Consider the following 10,267-nt stretch of genomic DNA (forward strand, 5'->3'; position numbering starts at 1 on the left):
GATTCCACATTTTCTTAAGTGTGTACCAAATTCGTGACTTAAATATTCTCCTCCATGATCCGATCGTAAGAATTTTATCTTTCGGTCACGTTGATTCTCTACTTCATTCTGAAATTCCTTGAACTTTTCAAAGGTCTCAGACTTGTGTTTCATCGAGTAGACATACCCATATCTACTCAAGTCATCAGTGAGAGTGAGAACATAACGATATCCTCCGCGAGCCTCAACGCTCATTGAACCGCACACATCGGTATGTATGATTTCCAACAAGTTGGTTGCTCGCTCCATTGTTCCGGAGAACGGGGTCTTGGTCATTTTTCCCATGAGGCATGGTTCGCATGTGTCAAATGATTCATAATCGAGAGACTCTAAAAGTCCATCAGCATGGAGCTTCTTCATGCACTTGACACCAATGTGACCAAGGCGGCAGTGCCACAAGTATGTGGGACTATCGTTATCAACTTTACATCTTTTGGTATTCACGCTATGAATATGTGTAACATTACGTTCGAGATTCATTAAGAATAAACCATTGACCATCGGGGCATGACCATAAAACATATCTCTCATATAAATAGAACAACCATTATTCTCGGATTTAAATGAGTAGCCATCTCGTATTAAACGAGATCCAGATACAATGTTCATGCTCAAACTTGGCACTAAATAACAATTATTGAGGTTTAAAACTAATCCCGTAGGTAAATGTAGAGGTAGCGTGCCGACGGCGATCACATCGACCTTGGAACCATTCCCGACGCGCATCGTCACCTCGTCCTTCGCCAGTCTCCGCTAATTTCGCAGCTCCTGCTATGAGTTACAAATGTGAGCAACGGCACCGGTATCAAATACCCAGGAGTTACTACGAGTACTGGTAAGGTACACATCAATTACATGTATATCAAATATACCTTTAGTGTTGCCGGCCTTCTTGTCTGCTAAGTATTTGGGGCAGTTCCGCTTCCAGTGACCCTTCCCCTTGCAATAAAAGCACTCAGTTTCAGGCTTGGGTCCATTCTTTGACTTCTTCCCAGCAACTGGCTTACCGGGCGCGGCAACATCTTTGCCGTCCTTCTTGAAGTTCTTCTTACCCTTGCCCTTCTTGAACTTAGTGGTCTTATTGACCATCAACACTTGATGTTCTTTCTTGATTTCAACCTCTGCTGACTTCAGCATTGAAAATACTTTAGGAATGGTCTTCACCATCCCCTGCATATTGTAGTTCATCACAAAGCTCTTGTAGCTTGGTGGGAGCGACTGAAGGATTCTGTCAATGACCGCCTCATCCGGGAGGTTAATGTCCAGTTGGGACAGGCGGTTGTGCAACCCAGACATTTTGAGTATATGCTCACTGACAGAACTATTTTCCTCCATCTTACAACTATAGAACTTGTCGGAGACTTCATATCTCTCGACCCGGGCATGAGCTTGGAAAACTAGTTTCAGCTCCTCGAACATCTCATATGCTCCGTGTTGCTCAAAACGCTTTTGGAGCCCCGGTTCTAAGCTGTAAAGCATGCCGCACTGAATGAGGGAGTAATCATGAGCGCGAGACTGCCAAGCATTCATAATGTCTTGGTTCTCTGGGACGGGTGCATCACCTAGCGGTCCTTCTAGGACATATTGTTTCCTGGCAGCTATGAGGATGATCCTCAGGTTCCGGACCCAGTCTGTATAGTTGCTGCCATCATCTTTCAGCTTGGTTTTCTCTAGGAACGCGTTGAAGTTCATGTTGACATGAGCGGAGGCCATTTGATCTACAAGACATATTTGCAAAGGTTTTAGACTAAGTTCATGATAATTAAGTTCATCTTATCAAATTATTATAATGAACTCCCACTCAGATTAGACATCCCTCTAGTCATCTAAGTGTTACACGATCCGAGTCGACTAGGCCGTGTCCGATCATCACGTGAGACGGACTAGTCATCGTCGGTGAACATCTCCATGTTGATCGTATCTTCCATACGACTCGTGTTCGACCTTTCGGTCTCTGTGTTTCGAGGCCATGTCTGTACATGCTAGGCTCGTCAAGTTAACCCTAAGTGTTTTGCATGTGTAAATCTGTCTTACACCCGTTGTATGTGAACGTAAGGATCTATCACACCCGATCATCACGTGGTGCTTCGAAACGACGAACTTTAGCAATGGTGCACAGTTAGGGGGAACACTTTCTTGAAATTATTATAAGGGATCATCTTATTTACTACCGCCATTCTAAGTAAACAAGATGCATAAAACATAATAAACATCACATGCAATTATATAGTAGTGACATGATATGGCCAATATCATATAGCTCCTTTGATCTCCATCTTCGGGGCTCCATGATCATCTTCGTCACCGGCATGACACCATGATCTCCATCATCATGATCTCCATCATTGTGTCTTCATGAAGTTGTCACGCCAATGACTACTTCTACTTCTATGGCTAACGCGTTTAGCAATAAAGTAAAGTAATTTACATGGCGTTCTTCAATGACACGTAGGTCATACAAAAATAAAGACAACTCCTATGGCTCCTGCCGGTTGTCATACTCATCGACATGCAAGTCGTGATCCCTATTACAAGAACATGATCTCATACATCACAATATATCATTCATCATTCATCACAACTTCTGGCCATATCACATCACATGACAATTGCTGCAAAAACAAATTAGACGTCCTCTAATTGTTGTTGCATCTTTTACGTGGCTGCAATTGGGTTCTAGCAAGAACGTTTTCTTACCTACGAATAACCACAACGTGATTTTGTCAACTTCTATTTACCCTTCATAAGGACCCTTTTCATCGAATCTGCTCCAACTAAAGTGGGAGAGACAGACACCCGCCAGCCACCTTATGCAACTAGTGCATGTTAGTCGGTGGAACCGGTCTCACGTAAGCGTACGTGTAAGGTTGGTCCGGGCCGCTTCATCCCACAATACCGCTGAAGCAAGATAAGACTAGTAGCGGCAAGCAAGTTGACAAGATCTACGCCCACAACAAAATTGTGTTTTACTCGTGCAATAGAGAACTACGCATAGACCTAGCTCATGATGCCACTGTTGGGGAACGTTGCAGAAAATTAAAATTTTTCCTACGGTTTCACCAAGATCCATCTATGAGTTCATCTAAGCAACGAGTCAAGGGAGAGAGATTGCATCTACATACCACTTGTAGATCGCGTACGGAAGCGTTCGAGGGAACGATGATGATGGAGTCGTACTCGCCGTGATTCAGATCACCGATGACCAAGTGTTGAACGGACAACACCTCCGCGTTCAACACACGTACGGTACGGACGACGTCTCCTCCTTCTTGATCCAGCAAGGGGGGAGGAGAGGTTGAGTAAGAAGGCTCCAGCAGCAGCACGACGGCGTGGTGATGGTGGAGAGGCAGTACTCCGACAGGGCTTCGCCAAGCGCACAACGGAGGAGGAGAGGTGTTGGGAAGGGGAGGGGCTGCGCCTTGGATCAGGTGTTCAGCCCTCCCCTCGCCCCTCTATTTATAGGGGAAGGGGGAAGGGGGGCGGCCCCCTCTAGATGAGATCGAGAGGGGGGGCGGCGGCCAGGGAGGGGGCTTGCCCCCCAAGCAAAGGGGGTGCGCCCCCCTTAGGGTCCCCCCCCAACCCTAGGCGCATGGGCCCAAGGGAGGGCGCGCCCAGCCCTCCAGGGGCTGGTGCCCTGCCCCACGCGGCCCATGTGGCCCACCAAGAGGGGTGGCCCCTCCCGGTGGACCCCCGGAACCCCTCCGGTGGCCCCGGTACAATACCGATATGCCCCCGAAACTTTTCGGTGTCCGCATGACAACTTCCCATATATAAATCTTTACCTCCGGACCCTTCTGGAACTCCTCGTGACGTCCGGGACTCCGAACAACATTCGGTAATCACATACAAGTCTTCCTAATAACCCTAGCGTCACCGAACCTTAAGTGTGTAGACCCTACGGGTTCGGGAGACACGCAGACATGACCGAGACGGCTCTCAGGTCAATAACCAACAGCGGGATCTGGATACCCATGTTGGCTCCCACATGCTCCTCGATGATGTCATCGGATGAACCACGATGTTGAGGATTCAAGCAACCCTGTATACTATTCCCTTTGTCAATCGGTATGCTACAAGCCCGAGACTCGATCGTCGGTATCCCAATACCTCGTTCAGTCTCGTTACCGGCAAGTCACTTTACTCGTACCATAATGCATGATCCCGTGACCAAGAACTTGGTCACTTTGAGCTCATTATGATGATGCATTACCGAGTGGGCCCAGAGATACCTCTCCATCATACAGAGTGACAAATCCCAGTCTCGATCCGTGTCAACCCAACAGACACTTTCGGAGATACCTGTAGTGCACCTTTATAGTCACCCAATTACGTTGTGACGTTTGGTACACCCAAAGCACTCCTACGGTATCCGTGAGTTACACGATCTCATGGTCTAAGGAAGAGATACTTGACATTGGAAAAGCTCTAGCAAAACGAACTACACGATCTTGTGCTATGCTTAGGATTGGGTCTTGTCCATCACATCATTCTCCTAATGATGTGATCCCGTTGTCAACGACATCTAATGTTCATAGTCAGGAAACCATGACTATCTGTTGACCAACGAGCTAGTCAACTAGAGGCTTACTAGGGACGTATTGTGGTCTGTGTATTCACACGTGTATTACGATTTCCGGATAATACAATTATAGCATGAATAAAAGACAATTATCATGAACAAGAAAATATAATAATAATGCTTTTATTATTGCCTCTAGGGCATATTTCCAACACTAACGTCCCACTCCTTCATCACTTGATTAACCACCAAATCTGAATCGCCATAGACCATAAGGCGACGGACGCCGAGTGAAATGGCCATGCGTAATCCATACAAGAGTGCTTCATATTCTGCTTCATTGTTGGAGGAATCAAAGTGGATCTGGAGCACATATCTGAGCTTGTCTCCTCGGGGGGAAACCAAAACGACCCCAGCACTAGAACCATTTAACATCTTAGAGCCATCAAAGAACATGGTCCAATGCTCCGAGTGGACTTGAGTCGGCTGTTGTTGCTCAATCCACTCGGCAAGGAAATCTGCTATAGCCTGGGACTTAATGGCTTTCTTTGCCTCGAATTTGATATCAAGGGGAAGGAGTTTAATCGCCCATTTAGCCACTTGACCAGTTGCATCTCTGTTGTGCAGAATTTCTGACAATGGTGCGTCGCTGACGAATGTAATGTCATGATCAGAGAAATAATGAGCAACCTTCTTCATGGTCATGTAGATCCCATATACGAGCTTCTGATAATGAGGATATCTTTGCTTCGATGGGGTCAAAACTTCAGAGAGATAATACACTGGGCGCTGAACTTTGAAGGCTTTCCCTTCTTCTTCCCGCTCGACCGTAAGTACTGTACTGACGACTTGTCCTGTGGCTGCAATATAAAGCAACAGAGGCTCTTTGCTGATTGGAGCAGCAAGCACCGGCTGGGTGGAGAGCAGAGTTTTTAACTCGGCAAACGCTGCATCAGCTTCTGGAGTCCACTCGAACTTGTCTGCCTTCTTCATCAGTCGGTAAAGAGGCAACGCCTTTTCACCGAGGCGAGAGATGAATTGACTTAACGCGGCCAAGCATCCAGTAAGCTTCTGGACATCGTGCACACGCACAGGGCGCTTCATTCGGAGTATGGTACCAACTTTTTCTGGGTTAGCATTGATTCCTCGTTCGGAAACGAGAAAACCGAGTAACTTTCCGCCAGGTACTCCGAATGTGCACTTTGATGGATTGAGCTTGATATCATACCTCCTGAGATTGGCAGATGTTTCAGCTAAGTCAGTCAACAGGTCGGAACCCTTTCGCGACTTGACCACGATATCATCCATGTATGCTTCCATATTTCGACTGATTTGAGTGAGTAAACACTTTTGAATCATTCTCATGAATGTGGCTCCGGCATTCTTGAGGCCGAATGGCATGGTGATATAGCAGAAGCACCCGAATGGAGTGATGAAAGTTGTTTTGATTTCGTCGGGCCCATACAGACGGATCTGATGACACCCGGAATAAGCGTCTAAAAAAGACAATCTCTCGCACCCTGCGGCCGAGTCGACAATTTGGTCGATGCGAGGGAGAGGAAAATGATCTTTCGGGCAGGCCCGATTGATATGTTTGAAATCAATGCATATACGAAGGGAATTGTCCTTTTTGGGAACCATGACGACATTGGCGAGCCACTCGGAATGGTATATCTCTCGGATGAACTCTGCTACAAGGAGTCGAGCCACCTCCTCGCCAATGGCTTTTTTCTTCTGAACGACGGACCGTCGAAGATGTTACTTAACAAGTTTTGCTTTTGAATCGACTCTAAGGCGATGCTCAGCCAGTCCCCTGGGAACACTCGGCATGTCAGCTGGCTTCCATGCGAAGATGTCCCAGTTCTCACGGAGGAACTGGATGAGCGCTTCTTCCTATTTAGAGTCGAGTGTTGTGGAAATATGTGTCGGAGCTGCATTGGGGTCAGTCGGGTGGATATGAACTAGCTTCGTCTCACCGGACGACTGAAATGCTGACTCTGTGGCAGGCTTCTTGGCCCGCAGTAAATCACTCGGATCTGCATTCTTCTTGTATCCCTCTAGCTCTACCACTGTTATCTGGTCATCCGCAATCTTTGAGCCTTTCTGAAAACACTCTTCCGCTTTCTTCCGGTTGCCAGTGATGGTGATCACGCCTTTGGGGCCAGGCATCTTTAACTTGAGGTACACATAGCATGGTCAAGCCATGAAGCGGGCGTAGGCTGGTCTTCCCAAAATGGCGTGGTAGGCGCTCTGGAAATCCACGACTTCAAATGTCAGCTTCTCTTTGCGGAAATATTTCGAGTCGCCGAACACCACATCCAGAGCTATTTGGCCGAGTGACTCGGCCTTCTTTCCTGGGATGACTCCGTGAAAACTCATGTTGCTGGAACCGAGTCCAGACATCAGAATGCCCATTCCCTTGAGCGTCTCTGCATACAGTATATTCAACCCGCTGCCGCCATCCATCAATACCTTCGTCAGTCGAGTGCCTTCAACGACCGGGTCGACCACCAGCGCTTGCCTCCCAGGGGTGGCAATGTGAGTAGGATGGTCAGACTGGTCGAAAGTAATGGGGGTTCGCGACCATCTCAGATAGTTTGGTGTCGTCGGGGCGACCATATTGACCTCACGGTTGATCACTTTCAGTCGACTTTTGCTCTCTACATCAGCAAAAATCATCAGAGTGGAGTTGACATGAGGGTACTCTCCATCACTGTCCTCCTTGTCCTCAGCCTTGTCCGACTCCTTCTCTTTATCTTTCGGCTGTTTCCCTTGAAACTGCTGGATTAAGAGCCGGCACTGGCGAGTGGTATGCTTTGGGTAGATGAAGTTACCCTCTTCGTCTTTCTTCGTGTGGATATGACACGGTAGATCCATCACATCATTACCTTCCTTATCTTTTACCTTCTTGGGGTTCCAAGATCCTTTGGGCTTCCCTTTGAATTTGCCCTGAGTCACGGCCAGAGCCTCTCCAGGAGCTGCTGGCTCGGCCTTCCGCTTTTGCTTCCGACTGGAGTTTCCTTTATCCGACTGACTCGGCTTGTACTTGCCGCTCCGGAGTCGGTCCTCTTCTTCGCTGTTGGCGTACTTGGTGGCTATTTCCATCATCCGACTCAGGGTCATATCTCCAGTTCGACCAAACTTCAGGCTCAACTCTCTGTTCTTTGACGCCATCCTTGAAGGCGCAAACCGCTTGATGGTCTGACACATTCTCTACAATATGATGCAAAGTGATCCACCTCTGGATGTAATCCCTCAGTGTTTCACTCGACTTTTGTACACAAACTTGCAGCTCAGTCAATCCAGCAGGTCGCTTGCAAGTTCCCTCAAACGTCCTGACGAACACTCGAGAAAGATCTTCCCAGGTGTAAATGCTGCTAGGAGCTAACTGATTCAACCACGCCCTGGCCGAACCCTCTAGCATAAGTGGCAAATGTTTCATGGCCACCTCATCATTACCGCCACCAATCTAAACAGCCACTCGGTAGTCTTCGAGCCAAGTTTCAGGCTTAGACTCTCCGGTGAACTTACTCACCCCAGTCGCCAACCTGAAGTTGGGGGGTATCATTGCGGCTCTGATCGCTCTGCTAAAACATTTTGGACCTGAAACGTGGACTCGGCTGCTTGTGGGCACATCTCTGTCATGACCACCTCTATGAGCTCTGTTTCGGTCGACCAAACCTTGCACGATGATGGATCTCGCGTCAAAGCCAGGCTTTCTGGGGTCGACTGGAGCTCTCCGCCCAACACTGAGCTGGCGTCTGTCATCTTGCTGCCGATGGGCGTTAGACCCACTTCTCGGAGGAGTGGGCACTCGAAGCCTGTCATCACAATCAAATCGATCATCATAGTGGTCCCGCCGGACTTCACGTCCCATGCGCCTCGGAGGCGACCTTGGACTGTGAGCCGACTGAACAGTATTCACAGCGACGGATCGACTGTGAATCCTGTTGCGCGACTGTGACACAGCTGAATTCTGATCTCCTGCCGCCCGGAGCAAATCTCTGATCTGCATCAAGCCTCTTCCAGCCTCTGACTGAGAGGGCTGAATTGACTCCGCTATGCGGGCTGCAGCTGCCAAATTCTGAATTGGGGTTCGATATACCTGAGTCGGTTGCGGAAAGAGCTGACGTCGGTTGGAGTTGGTCACTCGTTGACGCGCACGCTCATCGAGTGCTCGCTGGAGGTTCTCCAGTCGAGTGCGTTCAGCCAGGTTGGCTAAACGCGCCTCTTCCAGGGCACGAGCCTCAGGAGTTTCTCCTGCAATGGGAGTATGCAGGGCATCCATGTTCCGGCGGTGAAGTTCTTCCCTCTGCTGGGAAGTGAGCGGCTCGGGTTGGTACTCTTCATGGGCTTGAGCAGGGTCGTCCTCGTCGTCCATCCCGTCGCCGCGGGGGAAACCGGGAGGACTACGGGGCCCGTTGACCATCAGGACCTCCGCCGCTGGATCACTGCTATCACACTCGGATGTAGTCTCTACGGAGCCAGTCGATAGGTCGAACAAGCCGTAGAGAGATTCGTCGGGCTCAATCGCCGCGACTTGGGTGGTGGCTGATTGGCGAGCCACTGCGTGTCTCACCCATCGCTGGAGCCTCGACCGACTGGAGCGCTTGCGCTGGTGGGAGACAGGGAGGGAGGACGGCGCAGGAGTCAACCGGTATGGGGTCGATGGCTGCCGCAGCAAGACGCCGCGGACGCACGCCCGAAAGTGCGTCGCCCCGTGGACGGGGAGCGCGTCGATGTCGAGTGGTGCCTTCTGGAGCCAAGCGGAGTCGTCGGCGATGAAAGTGAGCGCACCGAGACGGATCTTGTGGCCCTCGACCAGAGCTCCGCTGGAAACCATGATGAAGGCAATCGGACAAATTGCAACTTCTCCAAAAAAGTCGCTAAGACACTTGCCCCACGGTGGGCGCCAACTGTCGTGGTTCTAAGTCTGACAGTAGAATGGGGGGTAGGTATGGAGAGGCAAGATCCTAGCTATGGAGTAGTTGTACACACGAGTGTTTAGCGAGTTCAGGCCCTTCTCGGAGGAAGTAACAACCCTATGTCTCGGAGCCCGGAGGCGGTCGACTGATTTCTGTGTATATGAGTTACAGGGGTGCGAACCCCTCTACCAGTGGAGGGGGGTGGCTTATATAGAGGACGCCAGGACCCCAGCCATCCCATGTAGCAGAGGATTAAAGTATATTAAGGCCGGGCGTTACTGGTAACGCCCTACTTAAAGTGTCATCATGACCATTAAGACTACTTAATTACAGACCGTTTGGATGCAGAGTAGATCCTGAACTCCTGATGGTCGAGTGGGTCTTGATGGTCGAGTGTCTTCAGGTTTGTCGAGTGTCTTCTAGCCGGTCGAGTGAAGTCCCTCTTGGTCGACTGGAAGGTAGCTTCGTCTAAGGATGTCCTTGGGCATGGTATCCTAGATAGGTCTATGACCCTACCCTAGGTACATATCCTCATCATATACCAATAGTAAGAAGGGAAACATTTACAATCGGCGAACCGGCCGAAACTTCGGCCGGCCGCCTCGCCCAGTACGCGCGTTGGGCTCCCGCAGACAAGCCACGTCACCCAGGCCCAGCCCGCACCGCTTTTCTTTTTTTTTCTTCCCTTATCTCTAAGTCCGACCTCATATACTCCTTCCCCTTTCGTCTAGCTTGCGCCGCTGATTTCTCGATAGAGCTCGCCTGCTCCTCTCTCTTCAGACCT

The sequence above is a fragment of the Triticum aestivum genome, chromosome 4B (genome assembly GCF_018294505.1).
Source record: "Triticum aestivum cultivar Chinese Spring chromosome 4B, IWGSC CS RefSeq v2.1, whole genome shotgun sequence".
NCBI classification, from domain to species: domain Eukaryota; kingdom Viridiplantae; phylum Streptophyta; class Magnoliopsida; order Poales; family Poaceae; genus Triticum; species Triticum aestivum.